The sequence below is a fragment of the Mobula birostris genome, chromosome 5 (assembly GCF_030028105.1).
Source record: "Mobula birostris isolate sMobBir1 chromosome 5, sMobBir1.hap1, whole genome shotgun sequence".
NCBI classification, from domain to species: domain Eukaryota; kingdom Metazoa; phylum Chordata; class Chondrichthyes; order Myliobatiformes; family Myliobatidae; genus Mobula; species Mobula birostris.
The window spans coordinates 80505761-80528110 of NC_092374.1; the positions used below are offsets into that span (position 1 = coordinate 80505761).

At 50.9% G+C, this 22350-nt stretch overlaps 1 protein-coding gene across 3 annotated transcripts in view; it reads left to right on the forward strand.

The window, feature by feature from the left end:
* Nucleotides 1-22350, forward strand: part of LOC140197794 (lysine-specific demethylase 6B-like) — a 225974-nt gene that overhangs the window by 118065 nt on the left and 85559 nt on the right. Inside the window, exon 1 of one of the 3 annotated variants that reach the window (XM_072258244.1) lies at nt 2947-3075. The exons of the other annotated variants lie outside the window; for them this stretch is intronic. The gene's annotated coding sequence lies outside the window, so the exon portion shown is untranslated. Of the gene's footprint in view, nt 1-2946; nt 3076-22350 lie in introns of those variants that run through there. 3 annotated transcript variants of the gene reach the window in all.

Genomic DNA, 22350 nt, shown 5'->3' on the forward strand with positions numbered 1-22350 from the left:
GATTGTTACTACTCTTGGACAGTGGGTGATTGTGATCCTATTGGACAGTGGGTGACTGTGATTGCTGTTGGACAAAGAGGGATTGTGATCAGTATTGGAGAGTAGGTGAGTGATGTTGTTGGACAGCTGTGAAGGGTGAGATGGGAGAGTGCCGTAGGACACCAGTGGGAATTTGTGTGGATAGTGAGGCAAATGGCAGCAGGACTGAATGCTGAGGCCTACTCATCTAGTAGGAAACTGGCCCTACAACAGAACTGCCCCATCCCTGTCTAAGATGGTCTGATTTGTCCATGTTTGGCCTGTATCCCGCTGAAACTTTCCTATCCATATACCTGTCCAAGTATCTTCAAAATGTCATAATACTACTCGACTATGTGACTTGACACAGCTCAAATGCCATCTGTAAATTTGCTGAAGTTACTACCGTTGTTGGCAGATTCCCAGATGGTGATGAGAGAGGTCATACAGGAGCGAGATGTATCAGCTAGTTGAGTGGTGCCGTAGCAATGAGCTTGCACTCAACGTCACAACAGTTAAATGTAATTCACAGTTTGTTTCTATATTATCATCTGTTGCAATGCAGTGCCGCTGCAAAGTCAACAAATTCCACGACAAATGCCAGTGATGTTAAACCTGATTCTGACTCTCAACGGCTTCCTCAAGCAGCTCATTCCATGTGTATATATGTGTGTATATGTAGGTATGTGTGTGTGTGTATATAATATATATACAATGGGATCATCTTCGGGGATGGCTTCGGGGAGGCAGTGCTCATATCCTCACACGACACATGGTCTGCCCCTTCTGAAAGGGGGTCCAGTCCTTTGCCCTCTTAAAGCAGCCTATGCACTAGGGAGGGGGTGGGGGCTCCCTGAATGGCTGGGTCCCATCAGTTAGGGTTCAGGATAAGGTGGGGCATTGATCTACAACTTCCTCCCTCCTCCCTAACCTCCGAGTGGAGAGCAGTCCAAGGTCAAAGATTGGCGTTCAACCAGCCAGTGTGTCTGCCCCCAGCAGATTCGTTGTAGCCTCCATTTTCCCCTCTCCTCCCAACCCCCATGAGAAATTCCTGCTGAGACATGGTACACCTTTGAAACATGGTCTGTGGTTCCTCTCCAACCCCACTTTGATTCCAGAGAGCCTGACGAAGATTGACAGCCCTCCGGTGCCAACAGGAGACAGAGGTGAACAGTGAGCTGGGTATTAGCCTGCACCTACCCCGCCCCCCCCCACAAGGGCACATGAGCTGCACACGGGCTTCACCGGGAGCAAGGAGCAAGTTCTGGGGGAGGAAGAGTGGGAAGTGGGGGGGTGGAGAGGCGTCAGTATCATGAGGAGCACTGACAGGGGGAACAAGATCTGCATTCATCCCAGTGTTGTGTTATCAAGGATTACCCACCCATTCCATTTCTGCTGTCTCTCCCTACCCCATCCACGCCCCTCTCTCCGTATCTGCGCCCCCCTGTAGTTGCGTCCCCCTCCCTCCCCATCTGCGTCCCCCCTCTCTCCCTATCCTCTCGTCCCCTCTCCAGAAAGTGGAATTTGATAGCAAACTTGCCAAGCACAGATGAGTTGGGCTGAATGGTCTGCACTGTTTGACAACGTTTGCTCTTGGCTGGGGTGTTGGGCTCAGCACAATTATGTGGTTGGGGTGGGATATCGGTCACTTCTGGCTGGAGGAGGCAAGGGGGCTGTCCATCAGGGCTCTCTCTTAGCACACAGCTAACGAGGAGTATGGCCAGGGGTACTGGGGCAGCCTGGCCCCTTCCTGCTGGATGGAGGAAGCTGTGGAGCACAACCCCTACTATGCACAGGAAGATCCCAGTGTCTGCTGCTCAGGCTGTCTTGTTTCTCCCTCCTGTCACAGTGGGAGGGGGAGCATCTTCAGTGTCCCCTCAGGAAGCAGGTCCATCCAAGTGGGCAGCAGTGACTGGTGTCCACTCAGTGTTCTTTGGGATGTCCAGTACCATTTCCCACACATCCCTCATTCCTCTCTCTCACCCCTCCGCAACCACATCCCTCACTACCCCATCCCTCCCTCCTGACCCCTCCTCACCCATATATCTCACTGCCTCATCCTTCCCTCCTGACCACTCCCCACCTGGCCTGCCTGCCCTTCCTCCCCTGCCCCTCCCTACCTTCCCTTCCTCCAACTGCCCCTCCTCCACCTTCCTTCTCTGCCCCTCCCTACCTTCCCTTCCTCCAACTTTCTCTCCTACACCTTCCCCCCTGCCCCTCCCTACCTTCCCTTCCCCAGCTGCCCCTCCCCCACCATCCCTTCCCCCAACTGCCCCTCCCTACCACCTTCCCCTCTTGCCCCTCCCCCACCATCCCTTCCCCCAACTGCCCCTCCACCTTCCTCTCCTGCCCCTCCCCCACTTTCCCCTCTGCCTCACCACATCTCTCTTCTCCCCCTCCCTCTATCCCCCTTCTTCTCACCCCTCCCCTCCTCTCCTCATTTCCCATCACCTCCTCTGCCTCCTACCCGTGTCCCTTGCTTTGCTCTTACCCCCTCCATTCCTCCCTCACTCTTCCAGGCTTCTCTCCCCTCTCCACCAGCCCAATCCATCCCCTTCCCCCAGATGGAGGGAGGAGGGCCGTGAGGGGACAGGAAAGGAGGGAGGGGAGGGGAGAGGAAGAGGGGGACACGGCTGCACTGGGGCAGTGGCAGGGCTGCCCCTCTGCTGTGAGGCGGCTGCGTTCGGCTGTTTATCTACGTGTTGGCCGGCATGAGTCTGTCAGCTGGGAGGGAGGGAGGAGGGAACGAGGGAGGTTGCGAGGGATGGAGGAGGGAACGAGGGACAGAGGAGGAGGGGAGGGGGAGGGGAGGGGGAGGCAGCTGAAAGCGAGGCTGGATGTTGAGGGTGTGCATGGGGGGAGGGGCTGCATCAACCAGCAGCTCTTTGTTTAAAAGACCAGGGTAGAGAGAGAGAGAGAGAGAGAGAGAGAGAGAGAGAGAGTGAGAGAGAGAGAAAGAGAATGGTTGAGCCTGAGATTTAAAAGGACTGGATCTTTAAACAAAAAAGGGGGATCTATTTAAACAAAGAATATTTGGTAAAGGTCGTTCAGCTGGAGGTAAGTGAATCTTACTGGTCATTTGCAAAGTTTAGAAACCTGCTTTTGTTATGAGTTCCTCATCTAATGTTTCTCTCTGAGGAAAATGTGCTCCGGATTAGCCAGTAGTTTGCCCAGCAGTGACTTTTTGCAAGGTGGCCTTGTTGTGATGTGAGGACTGGTGACAGGCTGGTGTGTTGTTCTGGTTGATGTTGGATTGGTTTTAAATTCAGTTTTATATTCGTCCAGATCTCCAGCGGGACAGGGGGCTGGAGTGTCCTTGTAAATTCTCGGTTGCAACTGCACTTTGCCTGTGTGTCCCTGTCTCTCTTTGTCTGTGTGTGTGAGTTAGTGTGTGTGTGTGTGTGAGAGAGAGTGTGTGTGTGTGTGTATGTGTGTGTGCGAGTGTGTATGTGTGTGTGCAAACTCTGTTTATCTATGTGTCTCTGTCTCCGTGTGTGTTTACATGTCTGTCTCTGAGTGTGTGTCATCTGAGAGTGTGTCCGTGGTTGTGGGAGTATGTGTTGTGTGTGTCAGCTGGGAAGAATTGTGTGTAACTGAGTGTGTGTTAATGTGTGTCTGTAAGCATATAAGTGCATGTTTGTGTAAATTCATGTCGGTGAGTGTACGCCTGAGAGTATGAGTGTGCATGTGTCAACTATGTGCTTGTGAGAGTAAGCCAGTGTATGTCTGAGAGTGTGTGTGTGTGTGTGTGAGAGAGAGAGAGAGAGAGAGAGAGTTATGTGTTTAGGTGTATGCATGTCTTTGACATTGTGAGTCTGTATGAAAGTCTGTACTTGCATGTCTGCTTGTCAAAGTGTACTTGTGTGTGAGTGTGACTGTGTGTATGTACGTGAGTATGTGTCAGTGTGTCTCTGAGAGTGTGCGTATGTTTGTGTGTCTGTGTCTCTGTTTATATTTGTGTTTGTGTGTGAAAGCTAGTGTGTTTGTGTGTATATTTGTGTGTGTGAGTGTGTTTGTGGAAATGTGTGCTGTGCGTGTGTGTGTATTTGTACGTGTGTGTATATGTGTGAGTGTTTGTGCCTGTGTGCGTGCTTAGTTTGAAGAACACTTCGAAAGAGTGGGTAATTACAGAGAGCACTGATCTGGGATGGGATTGCATTTGATGACTCCCTCTTGTTCGTGGCCTCACTCCGAATTGCTGCTCTTTTTGTGTTGAACTTACTGCAGCTTCCTGCCAGGAGAAGGTGGGGGTTGTTGAGGGGGCAGCATGCAGTGGTCGGCTACCTTCTTGTGCAGGAGGTGGGGAGGGCAAGCAGCTTCTACTGACTAACTTGGAGCAGGAGGGAGTTGGAGAAAGGGTTGGGGGGAGTTGGGGAGGTGGGGGAGTTGGAGCAGGGGGAGTTGGGGAAAGGGTGGGGAGAGTTGGGGAAAGGGTGGGAGTTGGGGAAAGGGTGGGGGGGCAGTTGCTGATACAATTTCACAGATGGTATCCGGGGAGAGATGGCGATGGGAGGGCAAAAGTCAAATAAGGATTGAGCCTGCATCTGTTCTACCTGATGCAGGAGGTTGATGAAGGGGTCTTTAAAGGGGAAATAGGAGTCGCTGGGGACCCTTTAAATGTGGGCAGGGGTGGGGCTGACTCCAGTTGTTCTGTGTGACAAGGATCCTGGCTCCCTAAGGAGTTTGTCAGAGCAAGCGGGTGTGTGCTGGGTCCCCCAGGACTCTCACCCAACCCCAACCCTCCTGCTCTCTCACTCCACGTTTCTGAATTCCACCAGGGCCCCCGGATAATCTTGGCCCTACGTTTCATCCTGGTCCCGCTGTAGTCCAACCCTGCCGCCATCCGTGCCACCTGCCTCCTCCCTCCGGCAAGTTTCCTGCACCCCAGCCCCCGAACACCGACCCTTGATAAGCCAATGGCAGCTGGTTCTCAGGATACCACTTCCCCAGAACTTAACGTCTGTCCTCCCCTCCCTCTGCAATCCTGTTTCAGCCTTCCAGGCACACCACACACTCCTCTTCCCTGCCTCCTGCAACGGGCCATTGAGATACATCACCAGGCCAAGGGAGCCACGGCGGAAAACATTTCTCCTCAGTGAGGTTGTTCCTGTCCCCTCCCACCCAGTTGATCTCCACAGTGACCTAGTGAGGACGCAGCATCCCATCGCGGTCAGCGGCTGTGTGGTCCCGGTTAGTTCTGACCCCCTCGATCGATTCCAACTGGATTGGCTGTCAACCTGTTGCTCTTTCTGGAATCTTGCTGTGCGAGTGTTTGTGACCGTTGGGGCGAGGAGGGCAGCAGCTAGACCACTGGGCCACTTGAGACCCGCTCCCCACCGCCACTGAGTGAGATGGTGACTGAACCTCTCGCTGGTAACTTTGGTGCTGCTGGGGGCAGTCAATAGTTGCCAGAGAAATGCAGGGTCCAAATAGGTCGTACTGGGAAGGATGGGCCGGGTAGTTGACTGCAATCGCAATATGTTTTCCGGAGCCAGGCATTGTCGGGTCCAGGACTCCAGTGTGGGCATTTGTGTTGAGTAAGCAGTGGGGCAGTGAGAGGGAGAACGGAGGAGGGAGGGAGAGTGGAGATGGAGGAGGGAGGGTGGAGATGAAAGAAAGAGAGAGAGGTAGGGTGGAGATGGAGGACAGAGGAAGGGTAGATGAAGAAGAGAGGGAGAGTGGAGATGGAGCAGAGAGGGAGGGAGAGTGGAAATGGAGAGAGTGGAGATGGAGGAGAGAGGGAGAGTGTGGAGTCGGAGGAGAGAGGGTGAGTGTGGAAACAGGAGAGAGTGGGAGTGCAGATCTGTGATGGGGACAGAGAGATGGAGATGGGTAGGGAGGGTGGAAATGTGATGGGGATGGAGAGATGGAGGTGGGAGAGTAGAGATTTGATGGAGATAGAGTGATGGAGCTGGGGGAGGAAGAATGGAGTTGTGATAGGGGACTGAGAGATGGAGATGGAGGAAGGGAGGGAGAGAAGATGTGATGGGGATGGAGAGATGGAGGAGGGAGGGAAAGTGGAAGTGATGGGGATAGAGAAATGGAGGAGGGAGAGTAGAGATGTGATGGGGATGGAGGAGGGAAGGAGAGTGCAGATGAGATGGAGAGATAGAGACAGAGAGAGAGGGTGGAGATGTGATGGGGATGGAGAGATGGAGGAGGGAGGGAAAGTGGAGGTGATGGGGACGGAGAAATGGAGGAGGGAAGGAGAGTGGAGATGTGATGGGGAAATGGAGAGGATGGAGACGGGGAGAGACGGTGGTGATGTGATGGGGACAGAGAGATGGAGGGAGGAAGGGTGAAGATGTTATGGACAGAGAGATGGAGGAGGGAAGGAAAGTGGAGGTGATGGGGATGGAAAGATGGAGGAGGGAAAGTGGAGATGTGGTGGGGGATGGAGAGAGTGATGGAGGAGGGAAGAATAGTGATGTGATGGGGAGATGGAGGGATAGAGGGAAATTGACCAATTTACCCGTGTTTGGCAATATCCTTTTGACCTTTTCTAGTGAAAGAATGTTGGGAAAATTTAGGATATTGCCAGTACTTGTGTTATCGGAAATGTTTGAATATGTTCTGACTTTATTCCCTGGAGTATGGAGAATGAGGGGAGATCTTACAGAGGTATGCACAATTCAGAGGGGTTTAGATCGGGTGAGTACGGTCAGTTTTTTTCCACTGACATTGGACGAGACTGGAACTGGAGGTCACACGTTTATGGAGAAAGGTGAAATATTTAAGGGGAACCTGAGGAAGAATGTTTTTAATCAGAGGGTGCTGCTGGTGTGGAACGAGCTGCCAGATGGACTCGCTTTCAAGGACTTGTCATCTCATGGTCTCCATGTATATTACTTATTATTTCTTTTTATTTTTGTATTTGCACAGTTTTTTGGCTTTTGCACCCTGGTTGTTTGCTTATCCTGCTGGGTGCAGACTTTCATTGATACTATTGCATTTCTTGTATTTACTGTGAATGCCCACAGGAAAACGAATCTCAGGGTTGTATATGGGGACATGTATGTATAACCACATTTGTACATGGGATGTATTTGGAAATAAATTTACTTTGAACTTTGAAGTGATGAATGCTCTGGTGCCAAGATGAGGCCCTGTCAAGGTGGAGGAGCAACACCTTAAATTCTGCTTGGGGTGCCTCCAACCTGATGGAATGAATATCAATATCTCCCTCCCCCTCCCCCCACTTCTTTTATTACCCACACTGACCTTTCACTTCTCATCTGCCTATCGCCTCCCCCTGGTTCCTTCCGGTTCTCCTTTGGTCCATTCTCCTCTCCCGTCCGATTCCTTCTTCTCCAGCTCCTTGCCTCTCCCACCCAACCCTAACCCTAACCTATCACTGTTCAGCTAGCCTCATTCCCTCACCACACCTTTTTGTTCTGGCTGCTTCCCCCTTCCTTTCCAGTCCTGAGGAAGGGTTTGGGCCCAAAACATCGACTGTTACTCATTTCCTTACCAGCTGCGTTCATCCAGTATTTTGTGTGTGTGTGTTACATTTGAAAGAAGTTTGGATCGGTGCGTTGGATGGGAAGAGTTTGGACCTCAATGATCCAGGTGCAGATCGATGGGACTAGGTAGCGAAATGTGTCAGCATGGACTAAATGGGCTGAAGGGCCTGTTTCTGTGTGTAATGACCCTATGCCTATATCCATGTACCTGTCCCAATATCTTTTAAATGTTACTATACCTGCCTCAACCATTTTCTGTGGCAGCTCATAGTCAATATCCTACCACCCTCTAGGTGAGGAACTTGCCCCTCGGGTCCCCTCTCACACCTGGAGCTTCACACTCCCCTACCATACCACCTACCCTTCCTGTGCCTATCATGATTTGATATAAGCCATGTTGCTAACCGGCCGTGCGCTGCATCTGCACGGAGGAGTTGCGTTTCCGGGCTGTGCCCATTCTCACGGCCGCACACCGTAACTGGAATGTGGAATGCAACGCTTGGACGTGAGGGTTCCAAGCCCCTCTTGCTGCCACCCTGGGCTGTGGGGGGGATGTCGTCATTCCACGAGCTGATCCGTGCCCTAAGCTCATCAGTCTTACCTACCATACTCCCTGCCTTTAACTAAATACAATTCAGAATGTTATTCCTGCCGCTGTCAACACCCCGGCCACACTTTCACGGTGGAGTCTGCGGAGATTCAACACATCATCAAAGCCCCTGGCAAACTTCCAGAGATGTAATGTAACACATCAAAGTTGCTGGTGAACGCAGCAGGCCAGGCAGCATCTCTAGGAAGAGGTACAGTCGACGTTTCAGGCCAAGACCCTTCGTCAGGACCGGATGTAATGTGCCTATTGGCCGCGTTGTGGCCTGGTACGGGAACACCAATGCCTTTGAGCAGAAAATCCTACAAAAGGTAGTGGGTTCGGCCCAGTACATCAGGGGTAAAACCCTCCATAACCACTGAACACATCTACATGAAGCATTGTCATAAGAAAGCAGTATCCATCACCAAATATCCTCACCACCCAGGCCATGCTCTTTTCTAGCTGCTACCATCAAGTAGAAGGTTCAGGAGCCTTAGGACTTGTACCACCAGGTTCAGGAACAGTTACTACCCCTCAACCATCAGGCACTTGAACAAAATGAGATAACTACATTCATTTAAGGACTCTTTTATCTTGTTATTTCATGCTCATTATTTATTGCTATTTATTTATATCTGCATTTGCACTGTTTGTTGCTCATTGATCCTGTTTACAGTTATTGTTCTATAGATTTGCTAAGTATACCCACAGGAAAAAGAATGTCGGAGTTGTATGTGGTGACATATATATCTGATAATAAACTTTACTTTGACTTTGACTCTGTGTTCTTGAGTGATATAGTATGGGGACGGTGGGTCGAGCAGTCTCCTTTGACCAAGAGCATAGTGAGCCTGCTGGAGGTTTACGGAGAGGTTCAGGAAGCAAGCTAGAAGATGGCGCCAGGGGCAACACGGGGCAAGTCCATTCAGCTCAGCCGGTCTGTGTGTCTGGCGTTCCCCACACCCGCCTTTATCTCTCCTTATCAGCGCTACCTTCTGCTGCTTTCTGCTCGTCTGCTTCTGTAGCTTCTCCAGAGGATGTTCAGCTGTGCGTTCTTCCATCTCGTGGCAAGTCCCACCCACCCTCGCCGGGTTAAACATTCTCCAGCATTCCCAATTACACTCTCTAATGGCAGCCTTATCTCCGTGCTCCCAGTTCCTGGACTTTCTCCCTTCCCTGCCTCCATCCCGGACTTTCCCCTCTCACTTGGAACCGTTTCACAGTGGCAGAGGCAGTCAGCAAGGGGGCAGACCCTTGAGCCCCTCGAGTCTGTTCCAACCCAACTGCTGCCCATATTTCATCCCCCACATCCCCATCTATCAGCTCCCCCCAGCCACACACTTGATTAACCCACTGACCTCGCACGTCACTAGGGTATGGGAGGTCACGGGGGGGGGGGGCGGAGCGGGAACATGAACATTTGTACCCACACCACACCAGCTGTGATACAGCGGCTATACCGAATGATCCACTCGTACATTTACACCTCACTCCTCAGAGATTTCAACCTCTTGAGCAAAAGAGTCTCCTTCTAATCTCTGCCCAGGACACTGTCCACTTCCTACACAGAACCCTGTGACACATTCCAAATGCATGCAACGTCCTGCACCCCACCCCCTAACCTTTAGAATTCCTTAACCTCTCCTGTGCAAAAACCAAGCACCAAACTTTGTTGTGTGTCTCTGCCTTAGTCTTTGTCTGTGAGAGCCACTGTGTTGAGACGTTAAAGACATTTTAAACGACAGTAATTGTTTGCAGAATTGCTGACTAAGGGCCTTTGCGCTGACGTAGCAGTGCAGCAGCGCGATTTAAGACTGGACCCTTGCACCGGGATCGCGACCTTTGCTCCCTGACCCTCATAGTTGCCCTTCCTCCACCCCAACCCCACTGGGGCTGAGAGGGTGTGCCACAGTGCCAGCCAAGGGACTGACAATAGAGCACTTTCTTTTGTGTTTGGTGGCTGCATTTCCCCACCCTGTCTCTCAAGGGTAGAATGTGTGAATGTCACGAGGGTGGGAGAGAAGGAACATTAGTTGGGAAGGTTTGTGTTGGTGGGGGGTGCTGCTGTTCAGAATAGGAATCGGGTTTATTATCACTGAGTTATGTTGTGATTGTTTCTGTTCAGTGACAGCTGTACAGTGTAAGACACAAAAATTAATACAAGTTACAAATATAGTACAAAAGAGGAGTAGTGAGGTAATGTTCATGGGTTCAATGTCCATTCAGAAATCAGATGGCAGAGGGGAAGTAACTGTTCCTGAATCGCTGAGTGTGTGTCTTCAGGCTCCTGTACCTCCTCCCTGATGGTAGTAATGAGAAGAGGGCATGTCCTGGGTGATGGGGGTCATTAATGATGGATGCCACCTTATTGAGGCGCTGCCTTCTGAAGGTGTCCTGGGTGCTGGGAAGGATTGTGCCTGTGGGGAAGCAGGCTGAGATTCCAGCCTCTGGCGATCCTGTGCACTGGAGCCTCCATACCAGAGGGAGTTGTAACCAGTCAGAATGCTCTCCACTGTATGTCTGTAGAAACTCGAAAGAATCATTTCAAATCTCTTCAAGCTGCTAATGAAGTTGAGCCTCTGGCACATCTTCTTCATGATTGATGGTTTTACACCCTGTAAGGCAGAAGATTCAAACCTTTCAAACAGGTGCCATTCTCTGGGCCTGTGAAATCTTGAGAGATTTTCTCTTTGGTCTTAAGTGAAGATTTTTCCCCAAGGCATGAAGTTCAAAATTTAGGAAGTTATGTTGCAGCTTTATAAAACTTTGGTTAAATGATATCTGGAGTATTAATGTACAGATCTGGTCACCTCATACAGGGAAGGTGTTGAGGCTTTGGAGAGGGTGCAGAAGAGGTTTACCAGGATGCTACCTGTTTTAGAGGGCATGTGCTATAATGAGAGATTGGACAAACTTGGGATGTTTTCTCTGGAGTGGCAGAAGCTAAGGGGAGATCTGATAGAGGTTTGTAAGATTATGAGAGGCATAGACAGCTGGTGTAGAAACATAGAAAACTACAGCAGAGAAACAGGCCCTTCGGTCCATCTAGTCTATGTTGAACCATTTAAACTGCCTACTCCTATCAACCTGCACCAGATCCATAGCCCTCCACACCCCTACCATCCATGTACCTACCCAAACTTCTCTAAACATTGAAATTGAGCTCACATGCACCACTTGCATTGGCAACACATTCCACACTCTCACCACCTTCTGAAGGATGAAGTTGCCCCTCATGTTCCCCTTAAACTTTTCACTTTTCACCTTTCACCCATAACAGATGACCTTCATTTGTAGTCCCACCCAACCTCAGTGGAAAAAGCCTGCTTGCATTTACCCTATCTATACTCCTCATAATTTTGTATATCTCTATCAAAATCTCCCCTCAATCTTCTACGTTTTAAGGAATAAAGTCCTAACCTATTCAATGTTTCCTTATAACTCAGGTCCTCCAGACCCGGCAACATCCTTGTAAGTTTACTCTTTATTCTTTCAATTTTATTTACATCTTTCCAGTGGATAGATATCTTTTTCCCAGTTTGGAATTGTCCAGTATCAGAGGGCATGCATTTAAGGTGAGAGGGGGTACGTTCAAAGGAGATGTGGACGGCATATTTTTTTACTCAGAGAGCAGTGGGTGCCTGGAATGCACTCAAGGTGTGGTGGATGATGGAGGCAGATGAACTGTTTCAGAGACTCATAAATATGCAAGGTGAAAGAATATGGATCATGGCAGGCAGAAGGGATTGGTACAGAGGAATATGAAACACGTTGAGGCAGAGAGGATTTGGCATCTTCACCTGAAGGGTCATTCCTGTCCAGTACTGATGTGTTCTTTGTGTTTGGGGTTGTCCATAGACAGAAACGTCGGTCAAATCATTAGATCAGATTGCAAATTCTTTGAAATTGTAAGAGAGGAGAGGGGGAACTGAGGGGTAACTTTTTCCACTCAGAGGATGGTCTGTGTATGGAATGAGCTATCAGGAAAACATGGTTGAGACAGGTAAATGAAAGACATCTGGAGAGGACCAAGGGCAGGGGTTCCCAACCTGGGTTCACGGACCCCTCGATTAATGTTGAGGGTCTATGAGATTAAAGAAAGGTTGGGTAGGAACCTCTGGAGAGAGAGGTATGGGCCCAGTACAGGCAAGCAGGGGAGCGTACTGACGAAGGTTTCCAGCCCAAAACGTTGACTGATCATTTGCACGGATGCTGCCCAACCTGCTGAGTTCCTCCAGCGTGTTGTGAGTGTTGCTTTGACCCCAGCATCTGCAGAGTATTTTGTGTTTACAGGCAAGCAGGATAAGTTTAGATGGGCATCTTGGTTGTCGTGGACAAATTGGGCCTAATTCCATACAAGGTGACTATGAAATGAGGGAGGGTGGTTCACACACCCCACTTGCTTGGGGTGCTGAGAAAGGGTGTTGGTAGGTTTAGATACAGAGTGAAGCTGAGTATCAACACCAGCAAAGCATCGTCTGGCCAATCGTTTCAGTTCCTGTCCCCATTCCCAATCCGACATGTCATTCCATGGTCTTCTCCTGCTATCATCTGACCAACCTTTGCAATTCCTATCCCCATTCCCATTCTGACATGTTGATCCACGGCCTCCTCTTCTGCCATGATGAGGCTACCCTCAGGATGGAGGAGCAACACCTCATACTCTGCCTGGGTAGCCTCCAACCTGACGCCATTTCTCCAACTTCCGGTATTTTCTGCCCCTCACCCTTCCCTCTTGCATTCTGCATTTTGATCTCTTCCTTCTCACCTGCCCATCACCTCCTCTTGATGCCCCTCCTCCCCTTTCTCCCATGGTCCACTCTGCTCTCCCATCAGACTCCCCATCCCTTTGCCTTTTCCACCCATCACCTCCCAGCTTCTTGCTTCAAACCCCCCTCCCTCACCCACCCACCTTCTCCCTCACCTATCGACCTTCTAGCTTGTACTCCTTGTTGTTTCCCCCCCCCCCCGACCCCCACCGTCTTATTGTGGCGGCTTCCCTCTTCCTTTCCAATCCTGCTGAAGCGTCTCGGCCCGAAATCTCGACTGTTTATTGATTTCCTGAACTGCTGAGTTTCTCCAGCATCTTGTGTGTGTTGGTCCGACCATAGAGACCTTGCTCTCAGGATGGTGTGGGTCACCCTCATCTCCGGCCGGTCTCCCTTGTAGGTGTTAATTGCTCTGGCCCTCAAGCCTCTGGGGAGGCAGGGGTGGGACTCCCATCTTCTCAGACGATAATACTGTCTGCCTGACACTGTCCAGTGAGGAATTGCAGAACACTGACCCAGCCACAACTCTGAAAAATAGCTGTGGATCTCCACATAAAAGATGGCATGCAAATTGAAGGGGAATCCAATAGTCTTTTGGACCTGGTGAGGGGTGGTGGGTTTCGAAGTAGTCTGGGCGATTAACCATGGGGCATTTTGTAGACGGGCATTCTGTACCAGTGGTAGGGGCAAGGGGTGTTTTGGGGAGTAAATTGGCTGCCGATTGAGTGGGCTGTTTTGTCCCAGGTGTGTTGATGCACACTCACCCAGGCCAGTGGGGAGTGTTCTCTCAGAATCAGTTTCATTATCCTGAAATTTATTTATTATTGATTGAGATACAGCACGGAACAGGCCCTTTTCCAGCCCCTCGAGCCACGACACCCAGCAACCCCCGATTTAATCCTTACAACGACCAATTCACCTGCCAGCCGGTACGTCTTTGGACTGTGGGAGGAAACCGGAGCACCCGGGGGAAACCCACGCGGTCACGGGGAGAACGTACAAAAGCCTTGCAGGCAGCGGGAAGGGATTTGTTGTCTTGCGGCAGCAGTAAAGAGCAGGACGTTAGAGAATTACTTGCTGGCAGAAATAAATTTCAAGAGTGCAAAAGAGGAATATTGAGGTGACACTTGTGGACCATTCAGTAATTGGATGGCAGAGGGGAAGAAGCTGTTTCTGAATCGTTGAGTGTGGGTCTTGAGGCTCCTGTACCTCCTCCCTGATGATAGCAAAGCGAACAGGGCATGTCCCAGATCATGAGGGTCCTTAATGATGGATGCCACCTTCTTGATGCACCAGCCCTTGAAGGTGTACTCGATGGTGGGGGTGGGGGTTGTTGTGCCTGTGATGGTGCCGGCTGATTCAACATCCTTTCTCAATCCTGTGCATTGGAACCCTATACCAGTTAGAATGCTCTCCAGCCTGCATTAGCAGAAATCTGTAAGCGATTTTGTGACGTAACAAATTATGCGTTGCAGATGGTTGGGAGGTGTTAGGGATCTGGTGATTGGCTCACACATACTGCACATTATCCAGCCATTGACCTCCTGTATTCCATTGTTACTTGAGATTCCCACGTTACAGTGTTGGCTATCAAGTGCTTCTTGGAATGACATGATAGGGAAATCCGTTTCCTCTCCACTTGTTCCCTTCGGCTCAGTCACCCCAACACCACCCAACTTCCCCAGCCCCCTAAAACATCGCTACATCCACACTGTGACATCAGAGAATTCCGTAAACAAGGAACAAATTGAAACTTGAAGCATTCAAACTGGACTCTCCCTGAACTCTATTTGCTACCATGACAGGGAGCTTCACTCTGTGTCTGACCCTGGGAGTGTGTGATGGGACAGTGTAGAGGGAGCTTCTCTCTGTGTCTGACCCTGGGAGTGCATGATGGGACGGTGTAGAAGGAGCTTCACTCTGTGTCTGACCCTGGGAGTCTGTGATGGGACGGTGTAGAGGGAGCTTCACTCTCTGTCTGACCCTTTTTTTTTTGTTTTTATTACAAAATTCTTTATTACAAATGTCGGTGCTATACAATATTTACAAAACCAGTGACTAACACATTTACTACACTACAAACAGACAATACATGTTAAACCAATATATTGCCATCCTCATCAATGATGGCATTTACACCCCGCGGAGCCCAACGGTCCCGGAACATCTCTACGGTCGCTGTGAACTGTGCGTATTCCTTTTCAATGTTCACCCGGGCACGAACATACCCCCTAAACATAGCCAGGCAGTCCGCCTGGGGAGAACCTCCTGCCACCCTTTTCCAGGAGCCACGGATGGCAATTTTCGCCAGCCCCAGGAGCAAGTTGACAAGGACATCCTCATCTCTATGTGCCCCACTCCTTACTGGATGACCATATATGAATAGGGTGGGACTGAAATGCAACCAGAAGGCGAGAAGCAGCCCACGCAAATACGTGAAAAGAGGCTGCAGCCTCACACACTCCACGTACATATGGTACACGGTCTCCTCCAGCCCGCAGAAGTGACACGCGGCTGGGAGATCCGTGTACAGACTAAAGAACTTATTGCGGGGCACCGCTTTATGCAGCACCCTCCAGCCGAGATCCCCAAGGTGCATGGGGAGGACTCCCTTGTAGAGGGACTTCCATTGGGGACCCCCCTCACCTCCAGGTGGAAAGACTGACCGCCATAGCGTGTCGGGACAGTGGACAAATGCTAGGAAGTGGAGGGTGTGGAGCAGCAGCCCAGAAAGGTACCTCCTACCTGCATCCCTGAATGGGATTGTGGGTGTCGATGAGGGACGGCTCAAGTTGTGTGGATTCGTCTCTTGGGTAAGGCTGCGGGGCCTGGGCCCGACGAGCAGCTCAGCTTGAGTCGATCTACACACCTGAGCCGCACCGACATCCGTTGAGGCAGGGCAAGGGTCGGCCAGGACCCCGCCCTCTGCCAGAGGAGGGGATTCCCGGCCTGAGGCAACCATTTGTGTGACCCTGGGAGTGTGTGATGGGACAGAGTAGAGGGAGCTTCACTCTGTGCCTGACCCTGGGAGTGTGTGATGGGACAGTGTAGAGGGAGTTTCACTCTGTGCCTGACCCCAGGGGTGTGTGATGGGACAGTGTAGAGGGAGTTTCACTCTGTGTCTGACCCTGGGAGTGTGTGATGGGACAGTGTAGAGGGAGCTTCACTCTGTGTCTGACCCTGGGAGTGTGTGATGGGACAGTGTAGAGGGAGCTTCACTCTGTGTCTGACCCTGGGAGTGTGTGATGGGACAGTGTAGAGGGAGCTTCACTCTGTGTCTGACCCTGGGAGTGTGTGATGGGACAGTGTAGAGGGAGCTTCACTCTGTGTCTGACTCTGGGAGTGTGTGATGGGACAGATTAGAGGGAGCTTCACTCTGTTACGGAGAAGTAAATACACATGTGGGATTAATGTTCCGGGTCCAAACCTGATGAATCAAGTGGCCTCCTGCCTCCTGCCTCTCACTGCCAGGAGTTTTCTCCCTGCCCACTCTCTTCCTCCTCTGATTTTCCGAAGGTGACCTCATGGCGGTTCGGGATTTCTCCCGGATATCCCACTGCTCTGGAAGAGTCTGGAAGGGACTGGGAGTGAGGTGTGACCAGGCTGAGATCACCGGCTGGAAATGAGCTGGGCCAGTGGATGGGCTGCCAGACCTTGGGATATTCAGCAGTTCCTGTTGGAGAGGAAGAGGGGCTGGAATTTTCTCCAGTGGTGTTTCCACAACTAATGGGGCGGAGGAGGAGATGGCTATTCCTAAAACCAGGTCTCTGTTCTGTGTGTGGGTTCAGAGAGATCCCACAGGCAGAGAAGACCACCCACCCTGGCCAGTTAATGGAGAGCCCACCCTCCCTCCACCCCACAGTTCCTCCACAGTCCCAGGATTCTCACCCAGCCGTTTCCCCCCCCCACCCCCAGCTGCACCTCCTCTCCCCACAACCCAGTCTCAGCCACCTGTAGGGCGTGAGAGGAGCCCAGCGACCACCTGTGGGATATTACTGTGCACAGTATCGGTCTCAGTACCACTCGGGCACCACTGGACGAGGTGAAGGCGCTCGCTGACGTTGACCGGTTGAGCTCTGGTGAACGGTGAGCACACATTACAGACGTAATGTCCCCCCTTCTCCTCCACTTCCCCTCCCTCCCTTCCTCTCCCACCCCTCTTCTCCCTTCCCCTCCTATCATCTTCCTCCTCTGCCCCTCTTACCCCTCCTCTCCCCACTTCACCTTCTCACCCTTTTCCTACTCCACCTCCCTGTACTCCCCCTGTCCTCCCTTCCCCACCTAAACTGTTCCCCCTCCCCCTCACCCCCTCTCCTAACTGCTCCCCCTTCTCTTTGTTATCCTTCTCCTCCCCTTCCCTTCTCCTCCCCCTCCCTTCTCCTCCCCCTCCCTTCTCCTCCCCCTCCCTTCTCCTCCCCCTCCCCTCCCTTCTCCTCCCCCTCCCCTCCCCTCTCCTCCCCCTCCCCTCCCCTCTCCTCCCCCTCCCCTCCCCTCTCCTCCCCCTCCCCTCCCCTCTCTTCTCTTCTTTTCCCTTCCTCCTACCCTACCCCTTCCCTCCCCCTCCCATTCCTCCTTTCCCTACCCCTCCCCTGCCACTCTTCACTCCCCTTTCCCACTCCCACCTTCCCTCCCCCTCCCATTCCCTCGCTCTTCCACTCCCCGCTTGGAAATACTGTGCTTTTATCCCTACAACCAACATGCATGACTGCACAGTTGTCGATGTGGAAGGCTGTGGTGAAACTGGGGAGAGGGCAGGGAGGATTCACGGCGATGTTGCTGGGATTTGAGGGTCTGAGTGACAGTGACAGGAGGGTGCTTGACAGGTTTGGCCTGTATTCATTGGAACGCTGGAAAACAAAGGTGTGACTTTATTGAAAATTATGACAGATGCAAGCATGAGGTGGATGGTCACTGTCTTTTCCCCAGGGTGGGGAAAATCAAGGGGTGGAGGTTTAAGATGAGAAGGGAACGGTTTAACATTGTCACTCGGGTGGGGGGGTGGGGTGAGTCTACGGATCGAGCTGCCAGAGGAAGTGGTTGAGGCAGGTACTATAGTATCATTTAGGAAGCACTTGGACAGATGCATGGAGGGGAGGGGTTGGGGGACAGTAGGAAATTGGGAACATGGAGTGATGGGGCTGAATAGCCTGTATCTGTGCTGTATTACTCTGAGACTCCATGGCATCCAAGGTGGAAGGTAACTTTCAGCACACCACTCAAACCCTCCCCAAATTGCTCTACGACTTGGCACCACTCTGAGGGCACGTGGATAACCCCCCAACTTCCCTGTTACACAGGATCGACGGATCCCTGGCCACTGCACAGCAAGATCCCACGGGCAGCTTTGTGGCCAGGTAGGGGGTCAGGAATTCGTGGTGCTCGGCCAAGACAACACCAGAGGACGTGCCCGGAGTGTTACTGATCAGTGTATTGAACGTTAACGACAAGTGAACTTTGTCACTGCAGTGGTCAACAGGACATAGACCCAGTGGTCACTTTGCTAAGTGACTCCTGTTCCTCCCTGCAGCCAGTACAGTGGTCACCGAGTGTATGTCTCTGGTCTCTTGCTGCTGCAGACCATCCCCTTCAACGTTTGCTCAGCGATGCTGCTCTACACACACCTGTTGTAACGCGTGCGTGGTGGTTTGAGTTCCTGTCAGCTGGACATTCTCCTCTGACGACTCTCATTAACAAGGAGTTTTCACCCACAGAAATGCCACTCAGTGGATGTCTTTTTGTTTCTTGCATCATTCTCTGTAAACTCTACAGACTGTTGTGTGCAAAACTCTCTGGAGATCAGCAGTTTCTGAGATACTCAGACTACCCCGTCGGTCATCAACAATCTCTCCACAGTCAGTGTCACTTAGATCACATTGCTTCCCCATTCTGATGTTTGTTCTGAACCTCTTGACCATGTCTGCATGATTTTATGCATGGAGTTGTTGCCATATGATTAGCTGATTGGATATTTGCATTAATGAGCAGGTGTACAGATGTACCTAATAGAGTGGCCACTGAGTGTACACTTTTTGGAGTGGCTGTTAGGGGTGGAGATGGGATGGTTAAGGATCTCTGTCATCTCCAAAAGTACATTCCTAGTCCCAAAGTTCACAAGTCGCTTGTTAAACCCAAGAATTTGCTGTGACATCAAGTCCCATTTTTCCGAGGTTAATCCCCAAAAAGTGTCAGCTGCATAAGTGTGAAAGCGTTACTTATTTAGCAGGGAAAGGGTTATTGGCATCGACAGTGAGAATTCATTGCCGAAACAGGACACGCAGGGAATACACAGCAGGTTAGATGGTATCGTGGTATCTGTCGAGAGAGAGCAAGATGGGTAATGTTCCAGGCCAGTGGCCTTCTGTCAGAACTGGAGAAGTGAAACTGACCACATTGGTCTCCAGCTCCCTCTGCCCCACCCCCCCCCCCCTGCAACCTGACTCAGCTTTGTGCTTTCCCATTGTGACATGGGCTCCGCAACCTGAAATGTTAGTGTGGCTCCTCCCTCCACAGAGGCTGCCTGACTTGCTGAGTATTTCCAGAAACTGCGCTGCTTGTTTGCAGTTCTACTGTACAGAGGTGCGGGGTGTTCAGTAGAGAAAGTGTTACACGTGCTCTCAGCATTTTCTTTTGCATGTGTACGTTGGTCATTTATCAGTCTCTCTCTCTCTGTTTAGAAGACTGCACAGTGCCAGCCTTTTGGCCCACGATATTGTGCCGTCCTTTTTTTTATCTACTCCAAGGTCGATCCAACCCTTCCCTCTTGCATAGCCCTCCATCATCCATTTGCCTCCCTGTTGGTGGTTGCCCACCCTGTCTGACAATGGCAGGAGACCTGTGCGGGAGCGTGGAAAAGCCGCTCACGTTCCTGCCTTCTACCACCACCCCTGGTGGCACGTTCACGAACCCACCACACTCTGTGTTTTTTTAAAAAAAAAACAGGTCACGCTGACTGTGCTGTGACCAGGTGATCTGTCAGGGGTGAGGTAGGTCCAATGAAACCTAGAGGGGAAGGTGAAGGGGAGAGGCCAGCAGGGTAGCCTAGTGGTTAACACAATGCTTCCCAGCACAGTCAGCCCAGGTTCAATTAAGGAGTTGGTACGTTCTCCCCAAGACCACATAGGTTTCCTCCAGGTGCTCTGGTTTCCTCCCATAGTCCAAAGGCGTGCTGCTTGGTGGACTAATTGGTCACTGTAAGTTGTCCCACAACTAAGCTCGGGTTAAATCGGGGGATTGCTGGGTGACACGGCCACTCCCTGGCGGATCTCAATGAAGAGGAGGGTGGAGGGATAATTATTGATACAGGGAGGTGAGAGGTATTGATGTTAGGGGTAAGGGGAGGTTGTGGAGTGGATGTGAAAGGCTGGGACATGAAGGGAAGAGGGGGAGATGAGGGTGAGAGGTATCAGTAAATAGGGGAGGTTGAGGGGCAGAGGGAGTGCATAGAACATAGAAATCTACAGCACCTTACAGGCCCCTCAGCCCCACAATGTTGTACCGACTGTGTAACCTACTCTGGAAACTGTCTAGAAATTCCTTACCACATAGCCCTCTATTTTTCTAAGCTCCAAGTACCCATCCAGGAGTCTCTTAAAAGACCGCATTGTATCCACCTCCACCACCGTCACCGGCAGTGCATTCCACGCACCCACCACCCTCTGTGTGAAAATCTTACCCCTGACATCCCCGGGTACCTATTTCCAAGCACCTTAAAACTATTCCCCCTCATGTTAGCCATTTCAGCCCTGGGGAAAAGCCTCTGGCTATCCACACCAGTAGGAGAGATGTGTAGGAGACCAGATTAAAAGAAGAGACTGGTGGATTAGCAGACAGTGGGGAGGAAGAAGAGAGGGACGTTCATCCAGTCACCTTAAAATTCTCTCCTGTATTAGCAATTTCTGCCCTGGGAAAAAAGTGCTGTCTGTCCACGGTATCAATGTCTCTTAAAAACATAAATGTCTATCAGGTCCCCTGTTAATGTGTAGTTGTTTTTTGTAAGATTCCATTGTGTTTCTTTTTTCCTGTAAATGTCTGCAAGAAAACGAATCTCAAGGTAGCTTATGGTAAATGTACCTACTGATAATAAATCTCCTTGCTCAGCGGGGAAAGGGTTATTCATAGTGTAACGGTTAGAGCTACAGTTTGTTCAGTGGGGAAAGGGTTACTCATTGTGTAACCCACCAGGCCACTGTTTATTCAGAACTGAAAGGGTTAGTCACAATTTACTGTAGAGAGTCGGTGTTTGTTCGGCAAGGTAAGGGTTACTCAGCATTTTGTCAGACACTTGTAGTTTGACTGAATAGCAACACTGTTTATTCTGTGGGGTTAAAGTTCCAGTTTACCTACTGTGTTATGGTGTATTCAATAGGAAAAGGCTTACGAGTAATCTGATTTGACAGTTTTTCCATATATCACCCTGGTAAGGACCATGTGGTGTGACAGCCGTCGTCCCCACAGTGTGCAAGTGGTGGGGGGGGGGGGGTGTCACAGACCTGTGAAGCGTCGCTAACACTGAAGTAGGAAACGATAAATTAAAAACTTTGTCCACTCCCTCCCTCCCTCGTGGGGGTGCTGGGAATCCCCTGGAGAACTCCAGCACCTTAAAAGGAGCGTGTGTGACATCATTCGGGGGTTTTATTTGAGGAGCAGAGTGTGGGGGGAAATGGACATCTCATCATGTGTCACTGAGGGAGGATTTCTCTGAGAGCATCTCTACCCAAGAATTTCCTCTTGATTCCCAGTGCGTCGGTGTCCAAGTTATTGCGAGACATGACCACTTTGTAACTTTCAAAGGTTATGATTTATCAGACGAGGTAAGACTGCCACTTCTATTCGTAGAGAGTTGCTTGTATTCAGGGTAAGGGTTATGCAGTACATCAGCAAGAGGGAGGGCGAACACTGAGCGCTTTATTTAGCTGAATGATGCTCGTGACGACGGAGTGTGATAAAAATACCTTGCAAATAAGTCCTTCGTACAGAATTAGTTGGAGGTGCAAAGACTTCTCGAGTCACGCCAGTGATCTGGGAGATGTGGATATGATCTAATCGCAGTCAGCTTCTCCCACTTGTCAGCCAGGAACTAGAGTTGCAGAGCACGAAACAGGCCCTTCAGCCCTTCGAATCCGTGCTGACCATCAACTTGATCCTGTTATATTCTTTTCACATACCCATCAACCGACCCCACACCCACACACCAGGGGTTAATTTACAGTGGCTGATTAACCCACGGACCCTGCACGTCGATCGTTGGGATGTGGGAGGAATCCGAGCACCCAGGGGAAACTCATGTACACACTCATGCTCGCATTCACACTCACACTCTCATGCTCACACTCACACTCTCACATTCACACACACGCTCACACTCTCACACGCACAGAAGCACCTGATCTTGGGATTGAGCGCAGGTCTCTGGAACCATGAGAGAGGGCACTCACTACCCGCTGTGCCAACCGTACCAGTTTGGAAACCAGACATACCTTGAGGTGGAAGGTAGGAATGAGTTCAGCATGAA